The 23478-nt window shown below is 42.2% G+C and overlaps 1 pseudogene; it reads left to right on the top strand.

The window, feature by feature from the left end:
- Positions 1-679: 679 nt before the first annotated feature.
- Positions 680-780, top strand: LOC143980013 (U6 spliceosomal RNA; annotated as a pseudogene).
- Positions 781-23478: the final 22698 nt, after the last annotated feature.

Here is a 23478-nt window from a genome sequence, read left to right as displayed (position 1 = left end):
ATAGTTACTAGCACACCACAGATCTTCAATCATCGTCCAAAGGTTTTATTGAAGAGTGATCACATCACAGTGCAAAAAGGTGCAAAGTTTCAGAGCCACGTAGAACCCCTTTGTCAGGCGTATGATAAGTGCATGCAGTAGTCTAAAGTTATTTAAAGTACCCCTCCACCAATCAAAAACCTCAACATCAAAATCGTAGCAGGTTCTGCGGGAGCATCCACATTGGGCATCCTTGGTTATAGAGTTATGGCTGGCCACAGTGCACATGAGAAGCCAGCATAACTCGGTTGGATTAGTTTAGAGGTCCGGTCCCTAGCAACGTGGACACTGGACCCTGCTTGCTTCCTTTTCTCGATCAAGTGCATCTGGTAGAAGTGCCAAATCACTGGCTCATAATATCGTTTCAGCTCTGCATGGATGCTACCACAGCGCTGAACTGCACATGCGCAGCTCAGTGTACATAAATGCTGGCAGACAGGAAGAAAGAGTTTATGACAGAAATGACCAACAGAGTCTCTTCTATCATACAATTCCTACCTGTACTTTTTTTTTAGGCTTAATTCTGCTTTAAGAATTGTAATATTATTTTAAAATGAAAAGCTGGTAAAATAGGGACAATTTTATGTGAATGTTATATTTGTAATTATCAGCTAATTAGCATAACAAATGCCCATACAAACTATTTCAAGACATACTAAAAGTGGAACATTACAGAGAAGATTAGCAGCATGGCCCCTGCACAAGGATGGCACACAAATTTGTGAAGCATAATGAAAGTTGAGTTTCTGTTTTTTGTCCAGCTCAAACCCATTCATAGTAGTTTAATAGTTAGTAAGGTTGAATAAAGACACCAGTCCATCCAGTTCAACCTGAGTGTCTACAATTGTCCATATCCCTGTACATTACACACTCACATTGGTCCCTACCCTCAAGGAGCCCACAATCAAAGGTCCCCATTCATATACTAGGGCCAATTTTGGACAGAAGCCAATTAACCTACCTGCATGTCTTTGGTTTGTGGGGGGAACCCGGAGTACCTGGTGGAAACCCATGCAGGCACAGGAAGAACATGCAAACTCCAGGCAGGTAGTGTCGTGGTTGGGATTCAAACCAGTGGCCCTTCTTACTGCTAGGTGAGAATGCTACCCATTACACCACTGTGCCATCCATTCAGTTGTGGAGTATTAGGTGTAAAAAAATGAGAGGAAAATTCATACAATTAGAGACATGCCAATACATATGTAGCCCTCTTTAACACCCACGACCCACTAAGTTGCTGATGTGATATGGCTCCACCAGTGTAGTAAATAATGAGAAAAGCCTCCATTATATCTGAGAGAACATGACAAAATCTAAAATGAGTGCCAGTGCCTCCACTTACTGGGCCTTGTGAATAACAAGTGCATTGCCATATGAGAGAATGGGTCAAACCATACAAACTGTAAATAGACTCTGACTCTGAGTAATTCAACTCTAAAAAGACTGAAATTAAAATAATTATTGAATTACTATACAGTGTCTGAGGAATGCCACGCAGTATGCAGGTACTCATGGGTTACAAACTCGGGTGGTTATTTACGAAAGGAAAATGCACTTTGCACTGAAAGTTTACTTGGAAGTGCAGTTGCTCTAAATCTAAGGGGTAGATCTGAAATGAGTGGAAGCTCTGCTGATTTTATCATCCAATCATGTGCAAGCTAAAATGCTGTTTTTCATTTTTCTCACATGTCTCACTCGGATCTACAGCGACCAAGTGCACTTGCAGTGCAAAGTGGATTTTCCTTTAGTAAATAACCCCCTCAGTCTTTATATTTTTTGGAGTACTCACAAGTAGCAGGTAGCACAGTCTCTGTCCTTGGAATTAGGCAGCAACTTCCCTCCAGGCACTGCTGCTTGTGTTCAACATTGTCCATAGCCCTCAAAAAATGGCTGCCATCTGTATTGGGGAAAATTTCCAGTTCAGCAGTGTCCACCAGTGAAGAAAGGAATAGCACAATAACAACACAAAGCAAAGTTCCTCAATAAAATGTATACGTTCACAGACCAGGGTACACACTTCCCCCACTAAAAGCCTTTGGTCCTCCGAAGAAGAGAAAAGCAGTACATAATAAATAACAGATGCTGTCTGATCCTGTGTGTTTTATCAACTGGGACTTTGTAAAGGCAATCCCCTTAAAGTCTTAGATGACAAAATGCATAGGAGCAGGGCTGAATGCTGACAGCTGAGTTACACTGAGACTGCATCTGTGTTAGTAGTCAGGAGTTGGGTGGCCGGTAGATCTCTCAGGCTTCTTCACAGTGCTTTATAGTGTCATTTGTGATATGCCTACAGTCTCCTGAAATTTTGTATGTTTTCACTATTTTTAATAAAGATGTCTTTTATGGTATCACACTATGTACATTTTCTTCTATGATTTTGATCCATCTATCCTGAGTTGTGTGGAACTACTGTGGGGGTGGTTAGTGGAGGATTACATCCTCATGCATTGATTAAGTGGAATTCTAATCTTTGCTAAGGCTATGCAAACTGTGTTTGCCTAATCTGTAATAGGATGGTCATGTTCTTCTGGTGAGTAGTGAATTCTTTAAGTGTGGTGAAGGAAGCACTGGTGGACTGGAGTACTGTTTGTGATTGGACAATTTCACTGAACTTTAATTGGGACTGCGTGAATGCTTTTCCTCCTATATGGACACATGATTTTCATCTTTTATATATTTTATGGACACATGATTTTAATTTTTTACATATTGATTTGATGTTTGTTTTATACCAGGGTATTTTTTCATTTTGCTCTGTTTTTTACTGTTGATTTACTGTATATGTGCACACTGTTTTCACTGATTACTAGTGCTGTACTTGTTGAGGATTTTGGGTATCCACTGTCTGTCTTCATACAATTTCCCAGAACAAATAAACTGTATTACAGGTCAGTAGAACCACTTATCAAATAAGGAGGCTGGAAAAATAACTGTGAATAAATATTGCATGATTACACGGTTTATTTGGCCCTATTGATAGCAATAGTTGCAATGGTTGTGTTGTGCGGTTTATGTTTTGTGAGGAATTTAAAGACAATGGTTGGTGAATTTCCTAAACTTTAACGAAATAATCACAAAATGTAAAACTAGAAAGATATGCTATGCATACTTACTTAGATATTCTTGAGTCTTTAGTTAATAAAACAAAGAGCAATGTGGAGAATGCAGTAATCCTGCCAAATAACAAGTGTTCATCTTTAAAAGGTAAACTTTTAAATACTAACTAATTGATGGTTATTATAGCTTATATAAAATGTAAAAACACATAGAGATTCATAAAACTGTAAGATATTTTGTCTATTTTAGAGCTGGAACACACTATGTTCCATGGATGAACACTCAGCATCTTTACTGTAGATGTCACCAAAAATACTCAATTTCAATGTCACCAAAAATACTTCATTTCTTTTATGTTAAGGTCAAACTGTAGGCAAAAAAGCCCAATACACGGTTGAAATATATGTATGATTATTTTCCGTGTGCCACAGAACCTGTAAATCTGTTTAACCAGTCTCATGACTCACATATCTCTGCTACAAAAAACACAAAATAAATATGCTGTGCCAAAAAAATTAACATAAAAATACAAAAACAAAAAGTAATAAATTGTCAGCTTCCACATTAATCATATGCATGTAATGTTTAATCAATAGCAAAGGAGCATATACTTAAAGCGGGGTTCCAGCCTAAAGTGGAACCTCCGCTGATCGGATCCCTCCCCCCCTCCGGTGTCACAATTGGCACCTTTCAGGGGGGAGGGGGGTGGAGATACCTCTCAAAGACAAGTATTTACACCCACTTCCGGGCATAGACTCCCATGGGAGTCTACGCCATTTCCTGTCCTGCCGCGCTGTCTGCTGGGACACACACGGGTCTCAGAGACAGGGAGGAGAATTCCTATTGCGCTGCCCGACTCGCGCATGCGCAGTAGGGAACCGCGAAGTGAAGCCGATTCGCTTCACTTCCTGATTCCCTCACCTAGAATGGTGGCGGCAGCAGCCGAGGGCCGAGCGATCGATCAGCCTCGGCTGCCAGCATCGCTGGAACCCGGGACAGGTGAGTGTCCATTTATTAAAAGTCAGCAGCTGTAGAATTTATAGCTGCTGGCTTTTAATATTTTTTTTTTTGGTGGAATCCCTCTTTAAATCTGTACCGATATAAACATGTTAATACCATGCCAAAAAATATACAAAACGATATAGTCCATAAAACATCTATAAGTCCATGATTAAATACCCAAAAATGCTAATTAAAATGTTCCGGCTACCATTGTGCTGATAAAGTAGTGTAGCGCTGGCTCCTGACCAGCAGGCGCTATGGTTTTTTGAAAAGTTAATTTGCCTGAAACCACAGTTGGGTTTCAGGGCTATTTCTCTAAATTTCTGGTTTCAGTACCAGTCCAGCTGGGTTGCACTGGGTTCTCCTTGACCGCAGGTGTCGCTGTAAGAGTAGAAACGCAGTCTAGCTGGGTGCATTGAATGCCCTTATTCTCTCTGAACCAACCCAGTGGGAGTGTTTTCTTGCTGTGCATTCTGGGAGGTGGTATTTAAGGTAACAACGCTACATGGTTCGAGGGTTCCATCTTTTATTATCTGTCTGTTGGGTTCTGGTGGTCCTCCTGACCCAGCCCCATGGCCCTCCTGGCCTGGGGGTGCGGAACCATGCATCCCGATTCTTGGGGCCAGCTGGCCCGAGGCGACGCAACTGCAGGGACAGGCCTGACTGGATTTTGGGACCTACTGATCCAAGGGTTGCCCGGTGCCGTCTCATTTGAAAGGAGAGGACCAGCAACTGAAGAACCCCAGGGGAGGACTCTTCAGGAGAAGGCCATGCACAAGGCTGGCTTCTCTGAAGGAGCCTGGAGGCTTAGTTGAAGGACGCAACCTGGATCAACACACATACAGTATCGCCGGATCGGCTGAGAGAACCTGGTACCGTATACTAGCTCTTTAAATTTATCTATGTCTCTCAGTAACGCTCAAGTGTACATCACAAGTCTATGGCAGAGACTTTGTTGAGCACCCTACCAGCTGCTAGGCCTAGTGAGAGGAGGTCTATCCAGGGGTTGTTAAATCCAGTTGTGAAACGGTCTTTATTCTCTGGATTTTCTCTAAGGACTTTCATTATTTTTGTAACCTAAGTACCTGAACTCACGCTTAACACTCTACCCTTTATTGAAAGACTCTGTTTCTGGTCTAAATAAATAACCCAAAAGAACATTCAGTGTCAGTTTACACATTCTTTGGGCCATCTACCACGGGAACGCCTAGACGGAGAAGCAAATGAGGAGGAATCGGTAAGCCCAAATAAAACCAGCAGCTCCTTTGGGGGTCAGTGCTACAGTAGCAATCAAAAACACCCACTGATTAATCCCATAGGAGAGCAGCTAATCATCACAATTGACTACCAAGATTAATGGAAGGTCTAAAAGTGTTTTTGTATAATCCACACCAGACAGCCATCCTCATATGTGAATCCAGATCACAGATGGATATATTGATATGGAAATCCCATATGCATAGAAAAAGAGGCTAACAGTAGTGAAGTGCAGCTTAAAAACTTTTTGTTAAAAAAAAAAAGGTGTTGGCATGCCATAAATCACACAAAACACTATGGTTCCACACTCCGGTGTTGCAAATAGGGATGAGCTTCGTGTTCGAGTCGAACGTACGTTCGACTCGAACATTGGCTGTTCGGCCGTTCGGCGAATTCCGAACGTTTGGGCCGTTCGCGTCAAAATTCGAGTGACGCGCACGCGGACCACAATGCACTGCGGTGGCGCAGTGCATTGCTGCCCCATGATTGGCCAAGCATGCACTGTGACCCCGCATGCTTGGCCAATCGCAGCGCCGGCAGCGAGGAGAGCCATGATTGGCCACAGGCATCCTGCCTGTAGCCAATCATAGCTCAGGCTGTGTAGTGCACGCCCCACACTATATAAGGCCGCCTTTGAGGCGGCTTCGTGTAGTGTGTTACTTAGCATCTGAAGCAGTGGGTGTTCTGTGTACCTTCAACACAGTACACACCAATCGTTTTTGGCTGATTTCCTATCTTGCTGCTGTGTAGTGGTTGTTGTCTGTGCCCTGACTGCAGTATACACCACTATATTCACCTCACCTATATAGCTAGTGATCTAGCTTTAACCACTTAACAACTGCCCATTGCCGATTAACGGCTTCAGGGCGGTTGTTTAACTCTGAGAGGCCGTTAATTAACGGCCTCCCAGAATTCTGCTCTCGCGTGCCCCGAGGTGTGCGCACTCGAGAGCATCCGTGACCGCCGGGTCGCATCACGGATCACGGTAAACGGCCGCTCATAGCGGCCGTTTACCACGTGATTGCTCCGTCAAATGACGGAGTGATCACTTGGAAACAAACCGGCGTCATGTTATGACGCCTGTTCCTCCCTCCCCTCTCTGTACCGATCGGTACAGCGGAGGGGAAAGAGATCGGTGTCAGCAGCGATGTGGGCTGCATCTGCAGTGCCCACATCGCTGCTCACCGAATTTAACCCCTCAATTCCCTGCCAATACTCTGCAATACCAGTGCATACTCTGCAGTACCCTGCCATTACTCTGCAGTACCCCGCCATTACTCTGCAGTGCAGTACCCTGCCATTACTCTGCAGTGCAGTACCCTGCCATTACTCTGCAGTACCCCCCATTACTCTGCAGTAACCCCCATTACTCTGCAGTACCCCCCAATACTCTGCAGTACCCGCCATTACTCTGCAGTACCCGCCATTACTCTGCAGTACCCCCAATACTCTGCAGTACCCTGCCATTACTCTGCAGTGCAGTACCCTGCCATTACTCTGCAGTACCCCCAATACTCTGCAGTACCCTGCCATTACTCTGCAGTACCCCCAATACTCTGCAGTACCCTGCCATTACTCTGCAGTGCAGTACCCTGCCATTACTCTGCAGTACCCCCAATACTCTGCAGTACCCTGCCATTACTCTGTAGTACCCCCCAATACTCTGCAGTACCCTGCTATTACTCTGTAGTACCCCGCCAATACTCTGTAATACCCTGCCATAAATTGCCATACCCAGCCATACTCAGAGATACCCAGCCATACTCGGTGATACCCTGAAATACCCAGCCATAGACGCCCCCCACCCCTCACCGCCCTCCGGTGCTTCTACCAACTCGCCAGTACGATCAAAGCCAGAATCTTTTTTTTATTTTTTATTTCAGGCTTCCCAGCCTAGAGGTGAGATGTGGGGTCATATTGACCCCCCAGATTTCACTGTAAAGAGGACCTGTCACCCCATATTCCTATTACAAGGGATGTTTACATTTCTTGTAATAGGAATAAAAGTGATCAAAAATATATTTTTGGGGAAAAAAATGTCAAACTAACATAAATAAAGTAAAATGAACAATAAAAAAATAAAATTAAAATTAAAGCGCCCATGTCCCCATGTGCTCGCATGTGCCACACATGTGAGGTATCGCCGAGAATGTTAGAGCGAGAGCAATAATTCTAGTCCTAGACCTCCTCTGCAACTCAAAACATGAAACCAGTAAAAAAAAAATTAAAGCGTCGCCTATGGGGATTTTTTAAGTAGCGACGTTTGGCGCCATTCCACGGGCATGTGCAATTTTGAAGAGTGACATGTTTGATATCTATTTACTCAGCATAACTTCATCTTTCACTTTATGCAAACATTGGGCTAACAAGTGGTTAATAATAGAGCTTGCAGTCAGTAGTGTTAGGAGATAGTGCGTGCTGTCTGCGTGCTCTGTACCCAGTACATACCGCTATAATATAGGGCAGGCCCCTACTTTCAAACATCCAACTTACAAACATCTCCTACTGGCAAACGCAAGGAGACAGCAGCAAGTGAGATGAAAAAAGATGGACGACAAAACAAATTATACAGGGGTGATAACCCTTCCCTATGTTTTCCAAAAAGCTTAAAGATTTTTTGACTGGAGCTACACTTTAAAAATGTACCGGTTGAAAATGACAAACAGATTCAACTTAACACAACAAACCTACACAGTCCCTGTCTTGTTTGCACCGCCTGTATACTGCTGTTCTGAGTATATAGGGCCTGGGGGCCACACGCATTTCCTTTTTTTAATATGGGTACGGGGTTCCCCTTAATATGCGTACAAGACCCAAATAGGCTGGTAATGGGCAGGGAGGGCTACCCATGCCATGTTTCTCAATGATTTTCAACCATATTGCAGGAACCAGATATAACATTAAAACCGCAAGCAGTTTTAAATGGTGTTATTTCCGTTTAATGTCATTTTGTGCAGGGACTGTTCTAAACACGGGAAACATGTGGCACTTCACAGGCATACTACAGACACCCCCCAGGCACCATATTTAAAGGAATATTTCACTTTTTTTTTTAACTTTAATCGTCATTAAAATCAGTGCTCCCGCCAAAACGGCAGTTTTTAAAACTTTTTTTTGCAGTGACCCATGTCCCCTGAGGCAGGAGGCAGGTCCCCAAACCCTTTTTAGGACACTATCTTGCATATTAGCCGTTAAAATTAGCACTTTCCAATTAGAACGTTCGAGTCCCATAGACTTCAATGGGGTTCTAACATTCGTACCGAACGCGGGGGTCGTTCGCAAGTTCTGGTGCGAACCGAACCGGGGGGTGTTCGGCTCATCCCTAGTTGCAAACACTCCCATAGCTCAAATGCATTCAAGCATGATGATGACACTGGGAACCCGCACTAAACATACAAGTTTCATCTGAATGACGCCCTCAGGGGTTAAATTATATTACAGTATTATAAATTATTTGACAGGTAAAATATATTTCAATTGTGTATGCGTTTGCCTGAAGTTCCAACTTAACTGTTGATACATCTACATTCTTTTGTACTAGGGATGAGCTCAGTGTTTAGAGTATTTGATGTAGATGATTGTGACAGCTTCTGGCTGTCAATAGTTGCTAAGGAAGCAGGGGGTTCTTGACACTTGCTGCATCCTTACCAACCACTGACTTCACCTGCCCCATTTTTTACATGGCTGGGAATCGAAATAAAAAGATTAAACAAGAAAAAATATGAATGAGGCCATATTTTTTCTTGTTCGATCTTTTTATTGAGTTTTTAGTTTGTCTATATTTTAATTATGAACAAATAATGGCAAAAAGAGCATACCATCACAGTTAGCAGAAACATAGTAACATTTCAAGTACATACATAGTACATAGGTCAAATAGTATTCTGCATTGTCAAAGCAGAGAACATGTGCTGGTCACAGCAACAATGTTAACTAAGCAGTCAGGAAATATAGAAAAGAGAGGAAGAGAGAAAAAAAGAAAAGAGGGAAGAGTGGGGAATAGAAGGAAAATAGAAGGAAAAAGGGAGAGGGGGAAAAAGTTTCTGTGGATAGATATGTAGGTTTTACTGTGTCATTCGACCTTGTCCTAGAGTTTTTCATGCATGAGGACATTGTTAATCTTGGACTTGGTTTCATTCAGGAACAATGGGGGGTCAGCTTTGCTCTGGCAGTTGTTTGTTTCGGTGCTATGAAGATGTTCAACAGCAACTTAAAGGTATTTATACCTGGGGGCTTAAGGTTGAGAGGGGCATACTGAGCCGCAAAAGGCACAGGTGTGCAAAAAGACCCATGTTTAGCTGGCACATACTTGTATAGAAGCAGTTAACTACAGGGCATATCTACCACACATGGAGGTGCATGCCTACTTATTCACAGTTGCGAAAGTAAGATAGCAAGCATCTAGAGTTGTATAGGGCCACTCTAGAGGGAACAAGGTACCATCTGGTTAGAATTTTATGATGTGTCTCTACTGCTAAGACATTGGTGGAACATGATTTGATGGATTCCCAAATTTGGATCCAGTCCCAGGTATCCAAGTCAAGTCCTAAGCCAGATGACCATTCCTGCATATAGGTGGGCAAGAGTTGTGTGGCTGGTGTCATGAGTTGTGTATAAAGGAATGAGATCATGCCAATGACATGTGGATCTGAAGCACACAGATTCAAAAGATGTAAGCATCCTGGGGCCTTCAGGGCAACATACATTAGTTTGCAGGAAGTGTTTTATCTGAAGATATTGGAAAAATACATTATGCGGTAATTCCTTTTCCTGTTGCAATTGGGCAAAGGGTTTCACCACCTCTTGTGGTCATGAGGTATTGTACTTGCGTGTGGTTTTTAATGATCCATTTCCGGGATTGCTAGCCCCAGGGGAAATGCAAGATTGTAGGTAAGGTTCATAAGAGATTTGTATGGGGAGATAATGCTGGCAGACAATTTCACTGGGTCCCAAATTCTCTGATTAGGTGTGGTATTTTGGCACGTGAGCTAGTTGAGCTACATAATATTTTTAACATGCAGGAGACTAAGACCACTGGAGTGCTTGCTTCTGATTAAGGTGGACCTACTTAGTTGGGGTCTATGAAATTATATGATGGTGTAGGGAGCAGTGTTGCCATGGGGATTCAAACTGGGAGGGTGCGAAAATAATATAAAAGCTTAAGAATATAGGTCATCTTTATAGCCGCTACTCTTCCAAGACACAAGATCAAGTTTTTACTCCAATCAGACAAAAGTAATTTTCTGTAGTAGTGGGATGTAGTCAGCTGCATAGAGATCATAATACGAATAAGTCAGACTCTCAGGTATTGGAGGTAGAGTGGCTGCCATTGGAATGTATAGTTCTGCTGAAGGGAAGCTAGTCCTGCGATAATGTGACATTGAGCGTTTTGGATTTGATCTTGTACACCTCCATTCCTGAAGCAGAGAGGAATTCAGCTAAGATGGACCAAATATTGGCAAAGGGTATATTTGGTTCAGTAATGTATATAAATCACATTGTCTGCAAATTAACACAGAGTTTGTATAGGGTTACCGCTATTATGATGCCCTGGATACCAGGATTGGATCAAATCACTATAGCCATGGGCTCTATCGATAATTTGAATAGCAGGGGTGAAAGGGAGCATCCCTGGCAAGTGCTTCTGGCTAATCCAAACTGAGCGGATTTTTAACCTGAATACTTGACATAGGTTCAAGGTGATTTGTACAGTACATAAATGGGGTCCAAAGACCCAGTGGCACAAGAAGTGTGAAAGAGGTAAGGCCAAGAGGACAAGAAGGCTTTGTGTAGGTTCAAGGAGACTAAAAAAAGAGAATGTTATATGTTTTGAAATAATGTGTCAAGTGTAAAATACAACGTATATTGAAGTTAAAAAGGCCTGTAATCTGACCACGTGGTTTGATCTGTCTGCGGTTTGGGAATCATAGAAATCAAGGCCAGTAGTGTTTCCTGGTGAAAGCTCTGGCCTTCTATTATGTGATTAAAAGCACCCATCAGAAGAGGGTAAGTAGATCAGAGAATGTTTTTAAATAGGATGCAGTAAACCGGTCAGGGCCAGGACAGTTTTGCATTTTTTTCGAGATTTTATTGCTTGTAATACCTCTTTTGAGGTCACTGGGCCTTCAAGTTTAGTTCTGGTACCTGTGGGTAATTTAGGCAAAGGAATGTTGGCTAAACATTTCTGAAACAAACTGAGGGGTTAGAAGCTGAATATATTTTGGAGAGCCGTGTGTGAAATTCAAGTAAAATGTTGTTAACATTACTAGTGTGCCTGTGTCTGGCAGTCTTAATCCGGATACCTCTATAATCTGCATCAGGGCATCTTAACCGCTTCCCGACTGCTGCATGACGATATACGTTGGGAGAATGGCACGGGTGGGAAAAATGGCATACAGGTATGTCCCCTTTAAGAAGCAGGGCGAGCGGGGACTCGATGTACACCAAGTGCCTGAGATCGTGACAGGGAGAGGTAGAATGTGGAGATGCCTTTGTAAACAAGGCATTTCCCTGTTCTGCCTTGTGTCATGACAGAGATCACTGCTCCCTGTCATCGGGAGCAGTTATCACTGTCATGCATGTTGAAACCCATCTCCCTCAACAGTTAGAATCACTCCCTAGGACACACTTAACCCCTTCATCGCCCTCTAGTGGTTAACCCCTTCACTGCCAGTGTCATTTACACAGTAATCAGTGCATTTTATAGTACTAAGCATATTGATACTGCTGTATAAATGACAATTATCCCAAAATAGTGTCAAAAATGTCTGGTGTGTCCGCCATGAGGTTGCAGTCATGATAAATTGAAACTAATGAAAACAAAATTAATAATAAAAATTCCATAAAACGATTCCCTATTTTGTAGACGCTATACATTTTGCACAAACCAATCAACCAATCAATATACAATTATTGTTATTTTCTTACCAAAAATGTGTAGAAGAATGCATATCGGCCTAAACTGGGTCGCACAACCGCGCAATTGTCAGTTAAAGCAACGCAGTGCCGAATCGTAAAAAATGCTCTCGTCAGGAAAGGGGCAAATCATTCCAGGGCTGAAGTGGTTAGTCTACTTGTTAATAATTCATCTTGCTGATTCCTTTTTGCATATTTTGAAAATGTGTTTGATCAGCCGTATATGCATGTTCGTGGCGTTGGTAAGGAATGCCTGTAGTTCATAAGGGTAGAGACATCCGCAGTGGAATTATGCAGGATATAATCTCGTAAAGCCTGGCAGATAGAGCCAAAAGAAACTGGAGCAGACAATAGGAAGTCCAAGTGGTGTTAGCCCTTGTATACACGGTCGGAGAATCCGTCGGAATGTGTCCTATCGGACCGTGTCGTCAGATAATCCGACTGTGTGTGGTATGCATCGGACTGATTTCGTCCGAATATCCGTCGGACCCAATTTTCCAACATGTTGGAAATATTTCCTGACCAACTGGTTCGATCGGACATACTCCGATCATGTGTAGCGAATTTTGATCAGACCAAGTGCCACACATGCTCAGATCAAATTCCTACATCAAAGCTATTGGCTACTAGCCTGAACGTAGTCCCATCGTAACGAAATTACGTCATCACGTTCTGAAAGATCGGATTTTTCTACAACTTAGTCCGACCGTGTGTATGCAACAGTTTCGGACACAATCCGTCGGACTAAATCCGACAGACAAAATCCGACGGATTTGGTTGGCAGAATGTCCGACCGTGTGTACAGGGGCTTAGTGTTGTGTGATAATAGAGCTGTCAAATGCAAAAGCATTGCACTATGGTTTGGCCAAGGTATTTGCTCAATTGATGAATGAGAATTGAAGGGTAGGGAAGCTTGTGTCATAAAAATGTGATAAATTTGTGAGAAGGAGTTGTGTGGCGCTGAAAAATGTGTACTCACGATTAGTGGGGAGGGATTCCCGTCATGTGTCTATGAGTTTATATTGATCTAGAAGCCTACGGAGTTACTGAGCATGGCCGCCTGTCCTATCAATAGTTGGATAAAGATAAAGATTTGAATCACCACAGATTATCAAAGTTCCCCTAGTGTGGTGACCGACAATTTATAAAAGATGGAAAAATAATAAAAGGTCTGCATTAGCAGCGTGGTAACAGACAATAGTAAATTCCATGTCCTGCAGTAGACCTTGGACAAGCAAGTACCTTCCAGCTACATCTTAAATAGTTTTCTATGCTAGAAAGTGAGAGGAATGGCAGACTCTGAAAGGGGATCCCCCTGTGCTTAGTGTGATCATTTGCTTAAAGGATTTGGAGATAGGTGGTGCTACAAAAAGTGGGTCTCTTGAAGATTATATGTAAAGTTTGTAACGTATAGTACAGTATGTACCATCTCACATGAGTTCCGTGAATTGTGGGAGTCAGGAGAGAGTGTGTACTAATGGAGTGACTGCTACCCCAGACTGGCTGATAAAGCATGTAGAAATATAATGTGCTGCAGAAGTAATTGCAAACAGAAGGGTATTAATAAAAATAATGACACCAGAGAGAACACATATGAATGCTAAAGGTGGTACAAAAGATATATTGTAGCAGGAGTGTAGAGACAAAAGGTCTGGGAGGATAAGAGACAGAGGAGATGGGGATGGTATGAAAGAAAAGGAGATAGGTAGGATAGGTGATGAGAAGGGTAAGGAGGCCTGTACTCCTAAGTGAAAGGTACCAGGTAGCAATATGGGCTTAAAGTTCACCAGCCTTGTATTGTGGATGGGTATACAACATGTAGTTAAAGGTGCTCTCAATTCTGGGATCTGTCAAATGGCATCTACCCAATAGAATTGCAGTGTAAAACATGAATGGTGGAGTTAGGGGAGCCCACATGCTCCTGGACTAGCATCAGAATATTGATATAACTCTATTGCAGGGATATGCAATTAGCGGACCTCCAGATGTTGCAAAACTACAAGTCCCACCATGCCTTTGCCTCTGGGTCAGGCTTGTGGCTGTCAGAGTCTTGCTATGCCTCATGGGACTTGTAGTTCCGCAACAGCTGGAGGTCCGCTAATTGCATATCCCTGCTCTATTGTAAAGTAAGTGGATAGGTAAGAGAGGGGAGGAGCAGTATTGGTTTACAGGATGTAATTTAGTAGGTATCCTGAGGCATGTGAACTACCACCAATTGCATAAGCTACCAAAATATCAGAGCAATACCCAAACTGACGTGAAAGTGAACAGATGGATCACATATATATATATATATATATATATATATATATATATATATATATATATATATATATATATAGACGTATGTAATACCGTGCAAAGCACAAGAAAGTAGAGAAAGTAGAAAGCCCTATTGGGCATATCAGAATAGGGTACTTATCTGCCAAACAGGCACAATGTAATGCACACCCCTAAGGGCTGCAGATGAACTGGGATCCCCCACCCTGCACAGCCAGGCATACTGAATTTTCACAGGCGCTAGTCAGAGACCAGTCTGTGATTTTGTTTTTGTTTTTTTATTAGAGGGTAATAACTTGGATAGGGATGGGAGGTTATGGGATGCCCACTTAACTTTAGCAGAACTTCAGGGACACTCTTCCTATATACAGTCTCTATATACAGCTCCACTTTTTCCTTCAGCACACACTTGCTTGCAGAACCCAGCTAGATCACTGTGAAGATCTGACAGAAATTCAGTCAGATTAAATGGAATGGCCCATTACAGGCAGAAATCCAAGGCCCCTTGGTTGTGTAGCAAAGTATTACAGTGTCCAGCTTGAACTCATCCTCCTGTGTCTACTGATCCTGGCACCACCTCTTCAGGCACTGCCTACCCCCCTGGCTGAAGCTGCCCCTTTACTAGCCCTCCAAGCTAACTTCTCTACCACAGTCCTCCAAACTTATCTTCACCAGCCCACCTGGCTGAATCTCAGGAGTTCCCCTAGTAATGCTGACCTGCTGTTCTCTCTCCTTGCTCATGTGCCTCCAGGAAGGGCTTCCTCTGTGTGTTATGTCAGGATCCCCCCCAGACTAGCGGGCACCCTCACAGACTGCCTCCTCAGCAATCCATCTCCATATTCCTCCCGACTCTGGCATGACTCACGCCTATTTATAAGGTGGCCTGCCAACTGCCAACCCTTTACTGGGGATTGGCTGAGGCCCTCATAAATATTCAACGCAGCTCCTCCTAACCTCCCACCCACTATGTTGCCAGGGCGGCACTGTGGTGTAGTGGTTAGCACGCTCACCTAGTAGTAAGAAGGGTCGCTGGTTCGAATTCCAACCACGATACTACCTGTCTGGAGTTGGCATGTTCTCCCTGTGCCTGCGTGGGTTTCCTCCGTGTACTCCGGTTTCCTCCCACAATCCAAAGACATGCAGGTAGGTTAATTGGCTTCTGTCCAAAATTGGCCCTAGTATACAGTGGTGTGAAAAAGTGTTTGCCCCCTTCCTCATTTCCTGTTCCTTTGCATGTTTGTCACACTTAAGTGTTTCGGAACATCAAACCAATTTAAACAATAGTCAAGGACAACACAAGTAAACACAAAATGCAATTTGTAAATGAAGGTGTTTATTATTAAAGGTGAAAAAAAATCCAAACCATCATGGCCCTGTGTGAAAAAGTGATTGCCCCCTAAACCTAATAACTGGTTGGGCCACCCTTAGCAGCAACAACTGCAACCAAGCGTTTGCGATAACGTGCAATGAGGCTTTTACAGCGTCCTGGAGGAATTTTGGCCCACTCATCTTTGCAGAATTGTCCTAATTCAGTTACATTAGAGGGTTTTCGAGCATGGACGGCCTTTTTAAGGTCATACCACAACATCTCAATAGGATTCAGGTCAGGACTTTGGCTAGGCCACTCCAAAGTCTTCATTTTGTTTTTCTTCAGCCATTCGGTGGTGGACTTGCTGGTGTGTTTAGGATCATTGTCCTGCTGCAGAACCCAAGTTCGTTTCAGCTTGAGTACACGAACAGATGGTCGGACATTCTCCTTCAGGATCTCTTGGTAGACAGCAGAATTCATAGTTCCTTTTATCACGGCAAGTCTTCCAGGTCCTGAAGCAGCAAAACAGCCCCAGACCATCACACTACCACCACCATATTTTACTGTTGGTATAATGTTCTTTTTCTGAAATGCAGTGTTCCTTCTACGCCAGATATACTTGGACACACACCTTCCAAAGAGTTCCACTTTTGTCTCATCGGTCCACAGAATATTGTCCCAAAAGTCTTGGGGATCATCAAGATGTGTTGTGGAGAAATTGAGACGAGCTTTGATGTTCTTTTTGCTCAGCAGTGGTTTTCTCCTTGGAACTCTGCCATGCAGGCCATTTTTGCCCAGTCTTTTCCTGATGGTGGAGGCATGAACGCTGACCTTAACTGAGGCAAGTGAGGCCTGCAGTTCCTTGGACGTTGTTGTGGGGTCTTTTGTGACCTCTTGGATGAGTCGTCGCTGCGCTCTTGGGGTAATTTTGGGCGGCCGGCCACTCCTGGGAAGGTTCACCACTGTTCCATGTCTTCGCCATTTGTGGATAATGGCTCTCACTGTGGTTCGCTGGATTCCCAAAGCTTTGGAAATGGCTTTATAACCCTTTCCAGACTGATAGATCTCAATTACTTTCTTTCTCAATTGTTCCTGAATTTCTTTGGGTCTCGGCATGATGTGTAGCTTTTAAGGATCTTCTGGTGGACCTTACTGTGTCAAGCAGCTCCTATTTAAGTGATGCCTTGATTGTGAACAGGTGTGGCAATAATCAGGCCTGGGTGTGGCTAGAGAAATTGAACTCAGGTGTGGACAACCACAGTTATAGTATGTTTTAACAAGGGGGGCAATCACTTTTTCACACAGGGCCATGATGGTTTGGATTTTTTTTCACCTTTAATAATAAACACCTTCATTTACAAATTGCATTTTGTGTTTACTTGTGTTGTCCTTGACTATTGTTTAAATTGGTTTGATGTTCCGAAACACTTAAGTGTGACAAACATGCAAAGGAACAGGAAATGAGGAAGGGGGCAAACACTTTTTCACACCACTGTATCAATGGGGACCTTGGATTGTGGGCTCCTTGAGGGTAGGGACCGATGTGAATGTGCAATGTACAGGGACAATTGTAGACACTGACTCAGGTTGAACTGGATGGACTGGTGTCTTTATTCAACCTTACTAACTATGTCTAGAACATTCTCCAATGTCCCAGAAAACAGGGGGAGGCACCAGAGAGGCTGCTAGGGTGAGTCATCCAGCCCTAAGTCACTGAACCCTGACCCAGATTCACAGCTCAGGCTTAGCCCTGAGCCAACTGAATTGACCTACTTTAACAAACCTAAATTAACATCTAGCACACAGACTAGAGCAGCCTTTTTTAACCAGGTGTCCAGGCCTGGGATGCCTTAAAGTTTCTTCAGGGGTGCCTTGGAAAAATGCCTAAAAATTGCCCAAAATTTGAATACAAGCCAGCGTGTTACACTAAGTCACAGGTTTACATTGTGCACTAATACAACCTTCTAGCTTCCAGCATCCTAACGCCCAATGGCATCATCAATTGATAAGAAGGATGTCAGTCGCCTGCATAGCGACCCTCCCTTGGGCACTTACAGTACAGTGCGACAGCTCTGTAAGCTGAAAATTGGTCTGGATAGGACCCCCTCCTATCCAGACCAATTTTCAGCTTACAAAGCTGTTGCACTTTGATTGACAATTGCTCGTACAACATCATACAACACTGTACCCAAATTAAATTTTTATCATTTTTTTTACCCCAAATAGAGTTTTCTTTTGGTGGTATTTGATCACCTGCGCATTTTTTTTTTTTTTATGTAAAAAGACCGAATTTAAAAAAAAGTTTTTTTTTATTTTGTTTTAAAATTTTATAAACGGGTAATTTTTGTCCGTCATTGATGTACGCTGATGAGGCGGCACTGATGGGCACCGATGGGTGGCAGTGATGGGCACTGATGGGTGACAGTGAGGGGCACTGATCGGTTACACTGATAAGCAGCACTTCTAGGTGGCATTGATAGGTGGCACTGGAGGGCATTGCTAGGTGGCACTTGTGGGCATTGATAGGTGGCACTTGTGGGCATCCATAGGTGGCACTTGTGGGCACTGTTACTGTTATAAATGAGGCATAATTGCCTCTTCCTTTTTGGGACAAATGTCCCTTTAAGATAAGCCAGTGATTGGCTTTTTTTTTTCTCCCCCGCTGTCAGCTTGAGGAGAAAAAAAAAAGATCACTGAGCTTTTGTTTACATCATGTGATCAGCTGTCATTGGCTGACAGCTGATCACATGGTAAGGGGCCAGGACCGGCCCCTTACTCAGATCGGTGATCACCCGAGTCTCAATGACGCGGGCGCAGGGAGCGTGCGCAGTCATTGTAGACGGCCTCCTGGAAATTCACATCTGCGCTGTGGCTGTCATTTGGCCATAGCGCGGATGCCATGAGATAAAAAAAAAAAAAACACATTTTATGTTTCTGATTTATACATATGTATATATATATATATATTTTTTTTTTTATGTAGGACATAGCCTTTAGTGCATTAATTTGTGCTGTAGACATTAGATTAGGCAAAGCTTTAAATGCCCATTCCATTGTATTCATTTCTTTATATGGTCTTGTCCAGATCTTTTTACTACTTACAATAGTGAATAAAATGAAGACAACAACTACTTCATTCAAAGACCTTTGTGTACTGTAGAAGATGTTCTTAAACACTGAGATACAGTCATTTGGCAAAGGATGTTCTAATGGATGCACGTTCTACAACAAAAAGACTGATTAACTTGCTTCAAACCATAGATAGAAGTGAGTGCGCCAAGGACTCTAGATAAGATATATAAACACTTAACAGAAAAACATAGCAACAGAAAAACACATCTGCCTTGTTTGGTGATATGGTGCATTTGTCATAGTTAAAGGCTGAGCAAGTCAAGCACCCGCAGCACAAAAACAAATGTGGATAGAAGACATTCTAGTCATTAACATGACATGAAGTATCTCGCTGGTAATGTAGACAATGAAGTTTATTCATCTATAGCTGTTTGTGTGGGGGGTCATTTACCCTTTTTCTGCCATCAACATATAGATTATGTTGGAACAGAACTGCTTACAGCATGTCATCGAAATAACCCTTATGTCCCCTGCAGTTTACAGGCTGTAAGATTTTAGTCGTTCCTAAGACTGCTTGGAATTATGAATGGATGTGATCAGTGGCTGCTAAGCTGCTGGTTACATCCATTCATAAGGTTTTTAATGTACCCCAGGTTGCTGCTGCGGCTCACCTGCTGCATTGGGTTTAATTTACATTGAGTGGGAGATCAGTAAACATTTCTGCAGAGTACAACTTAATCAGAAGATTCCAATACCTCATTAAAGTGGACCTACCTTTGTATGCATACTGTCCTTAGGAATTTTGTCACTTTTCTGTGAAAGTAGTTAAGTTAAAAAAAAAGAGTTAAAAAAAAAATTAAAACATAGTTAAATAGTTGTTAAGGTTGAATAAAGACACCAGTCCATCCAGTTCAACCTGTGTGGGTGTGCATGTTCATAATCATTTCCTGTATCTCTGGAAACTGTGTTCCCTATGATATACATCCACAAGTTTTTTTTTTTTTAAACTATCAATACTTCCTGCTGACACCACTGATTGTGAATACCACATCCTTACCGTTCTGACAGTGAAAAAACCTTTTCTCTCTATGTAAAATCTTTTCTCTCTATGTCAAATCTTTTCTCTCTATGGTCAAATCTTTTTTTTCTCTATGTAGAATGAGGGGAAAAGGGGATTAGCCTTTTCCTCATGGGATTGTGGCAGGAGCAGTTTACAGGTCCCCTTGCTGTGAGGAATCGGCAGGAGGATCTGGGATTGGTTTTCCAGGTCAGCTGACTGGGAATATTCTGGAAAGAATGACACCTAGGTCTAGGATAGGTCAAACGGGGTCAGATGACCCCCTGGAATATTCTAGAATTCCAGGGGTTCTCTATATAAGGGGCTAATCATTAGGGTCCGCACCAGTCGCCTCCGGAGAATCTACAGAATTACTCCCCCCCCCCCCCCCCCCCCCTTTGTCATGGCTATATTATGTGGAAAGGTCCCTTTTGCTTTGAAAAGTGAAAGGGGACAGTTTTGTGAAAAATATTACAATCAGATTGTTCTTCAGCTTGAGTCTTAGTGGCTGAGCTGTATTTTCGGTAATATTTGGTATTGAGCTATTTCTATGGTATAATAAATGGTAGCACTGATAATAAAATTATGTTTTTTATTATTTAAATATGTTTATTATCCAATAATATTGCCGCGGCCAAGTTTTATCCAATAAAGTTATTTATTTAATAAGAATTTGGTCTAATTGCTTTATTTTCAGTTAATGTCCAGGCATTCCTGCCTTCAATCCCATAATCTTGGACTAATAGAGCTAAGGTTAGGCACATTCGACCACAGGTTCGATAGACACAGATTACTATTGTTAGCGTCATGTCGAATCTCCTATCTATATAGAACTGTTGTCGCAACGAAAACGAAACTAAAGCATTTGTTTATGTCAGATCTCTCATTTTTCGGATTCTGCACGTTCAACGATAACGAAAATACCCGAAATTCGGACGAAAATGCATGCACATGTCTACTGTATATAGCAATCATATCTCCTCTCTTCTCCAGAGAGAATAAGTTTAGTGCTGGTAGTCGATCCTCATAAGTGTGGTCCTCCAGCCCCCTTCTGTGGACCCTTTCCAGTTCCCAAACCTCCCTTCCGAGGATTGATGACCAGAACTGGACAGAATACTCCAGATGTGGCCGAACCAGAATTTTATAAAGTGGCAGGATTATAGTTTTATCTCTGGAGTAAATTCCCTTTGTTATGCATGCTAATATTCTGCTGGCTTTGCTTGCTGAAGCTTGGCATTGCATGCCATTGCTGAGTCTGTCACCTACTAGGACCCCAAAATCTTTTTATTAACCGCTTCAGCCCCAGAAGTTTTTACCCCCTTCCTGACAGGAGCACTTTTTGCAATTTGGCACTGCGTCGCTTTAACTGACAGTTGCTGCATTTGAGCTTTCTTTATTAAGTTTCTGCCACCTAAATCTAATGTAGTCAAAGAGTTTAAGTTTAATACACACTGTTAGATTTTCAAACAAAATTGATGTCCTTTTTTTCCCACAAATAGAGCTTTGGTGGTATTTGATCTTCCCGGCGGTTTTTACATTTTTTTTATAAATTTTTGCACTATAAACAAAAAAACAGCGACAATTTTGAAAAAAACTCATTATGTTTTACATTTTGCTATAATTAATATCCCCCAAAAATATATAAATAAAACATTTTTTTTCCTCAGTTTAGGCCGATACGTATTCTTCTACATATTTGTGGTAAAAAAAAATCACAATAAGCGATTATTGATTGGCTTTGCGCAAAAGTTATAGTGTTTACAAAATAGGGGATAGTTTTATGGCATTTTTATTATTTTTTTTTTTACTAGTAATGGCGGCGATCAGTGATTTTTTTATCGTGACTGTGACATTATGGCGGACACATCGGATATTTTTGACACATTTTTGGGACCATTGTCATTTATACAGCAATCAGTGCTATACACATGCCCTGATTCCTGTGTAAATGACACTGGCAGTGAAGGGGTTAACCAGTAGGGGGCAGGGTAAGGGTGTGTTTCTAACTGTGGGGGGGGTGAGGCTACTTGTGACACGTCACTGATCTCTGCTTCTGATCACTGGGCAGAACGGGGAGATACTTGTTTACATTGGCATCTCCCCATTCTTCCTCCCCGTGAAATGATCGCAGGTATCGCAGGTATCCCCACGGCGATTGAGTCCATGGGACCCGCGACCCGGCGTGCAACGGTTGGGAACCAGTTAAGTTAATTTTAAAAATTATAAAAAAAAGGATGTACAAACACCTTCACCCCTTGTGCACACACAAATATTAGGCTGTATTCACAATTTTTGGACAGGAAGAAGCATTTACTCCATCTCTTCTTACCCAGAGATCAGTCTGCAATGTTGTAAGTTCTTAAGCCATAAGGACACAGCAGAGACTGATCCATGCCTGATATTTGTGAATACAGCCATGAATTGCACAAACACAACGTTTACATAAATGGGTTGATTTACTAAAGGCAAATAGACTATGCAAGAACAGTTGCTCCAGAGCTTAGTAAATGAGAAAAAGCTCTGCTGACTTTCATCATTCGATCACGTGCAAGCAAAAATGCATTTTTTTTTTGAATTTTCCTTGCATTGATTAGGTATTCTTTGCAAAAAGGCTTTACCTCATTTACTAAGCTCTGGAGTAACTTTGCAAAGTGCACAGTCTATTTGCCTTTAGTAAATCAACTACAATGCCTCATCTCTATATCAGCGTCTCAATCCAGGAAGAAAATGCTGATCCGAGATAGTGCCCAAACATCCTCCTGGAGAGAAAGGTGGGTAAAGGCATTGTCAGGGGGAGTATTGTGATCTCTGGAAGATGTAATACATACCTCTAAGTGTCACATTTACACATTACTCAACATACATGCCCTTTACATGAAACAACACATCTGCTGCTAGGTACATTTAATATCTCGACAGCCAATGTATATTCTAACTCACTCTTAAAGTGGTAGCAAACTCCCCTGCTATTCACGTTATGGTGGCTTGGCCTCAAGAGATCTGGTTAAGTCATAGATTCCTGATTCACCTGAAAAGGTTGTTGTTTCTTAAACACTGCACATACATTTACATAGCAGATGAACCAAATGTTTACTTTTTATATCTCACAGGGATTCTAGTGATGCAATATTCCCACCAGACATTAAGGCTAATTTTTTAACTGCTGGGCCATTAGAAACCCAAACTATAGTTTCATGTTATTGCAATGTATTGGTTATTAAATTGAATTAAACAATTATGTGGATTTCATCTGCCAGAAAATTTTGCTTTTTTTTATGGCTTTGTGTAATTACAAGGGGGGTGTAATTACAAACTAGGCCACGAAAAAAACGTATCACTTAAGTCTTCTAGAAATCTGATTTCTTTATTTCCAATAAATTTATTGACAATAAATGTTGGTTTTCTCATTTGATAAAAGTTTTTGTGAAAAAAAAAAATAGATATACTATATACCGCCAAACTTAGGATATTTAGTAAAGCAGGCCATGTT

Source organism: Lithobates pipiens, unplaced genomic scaffold (genome assembly GCF_037356315.1).
Source record: "Lithobates pipiens isolate NorthernLeopardFrog02 unplaced genomic scaffold, aLitPip1_a1.2 Scaffold_13, whole genome shotgun sequence".
NCBI lineage: Eukaryota > Metazoa > Chordata > Amphibia > Anura > Ranidae > Lithobates > Lithobates pipiens.
The sequence above is the reverse complement of the archived record's forward strand: the minus strand, read 5'-3'. Positions and strand labels throughout refer to the sequence as shown.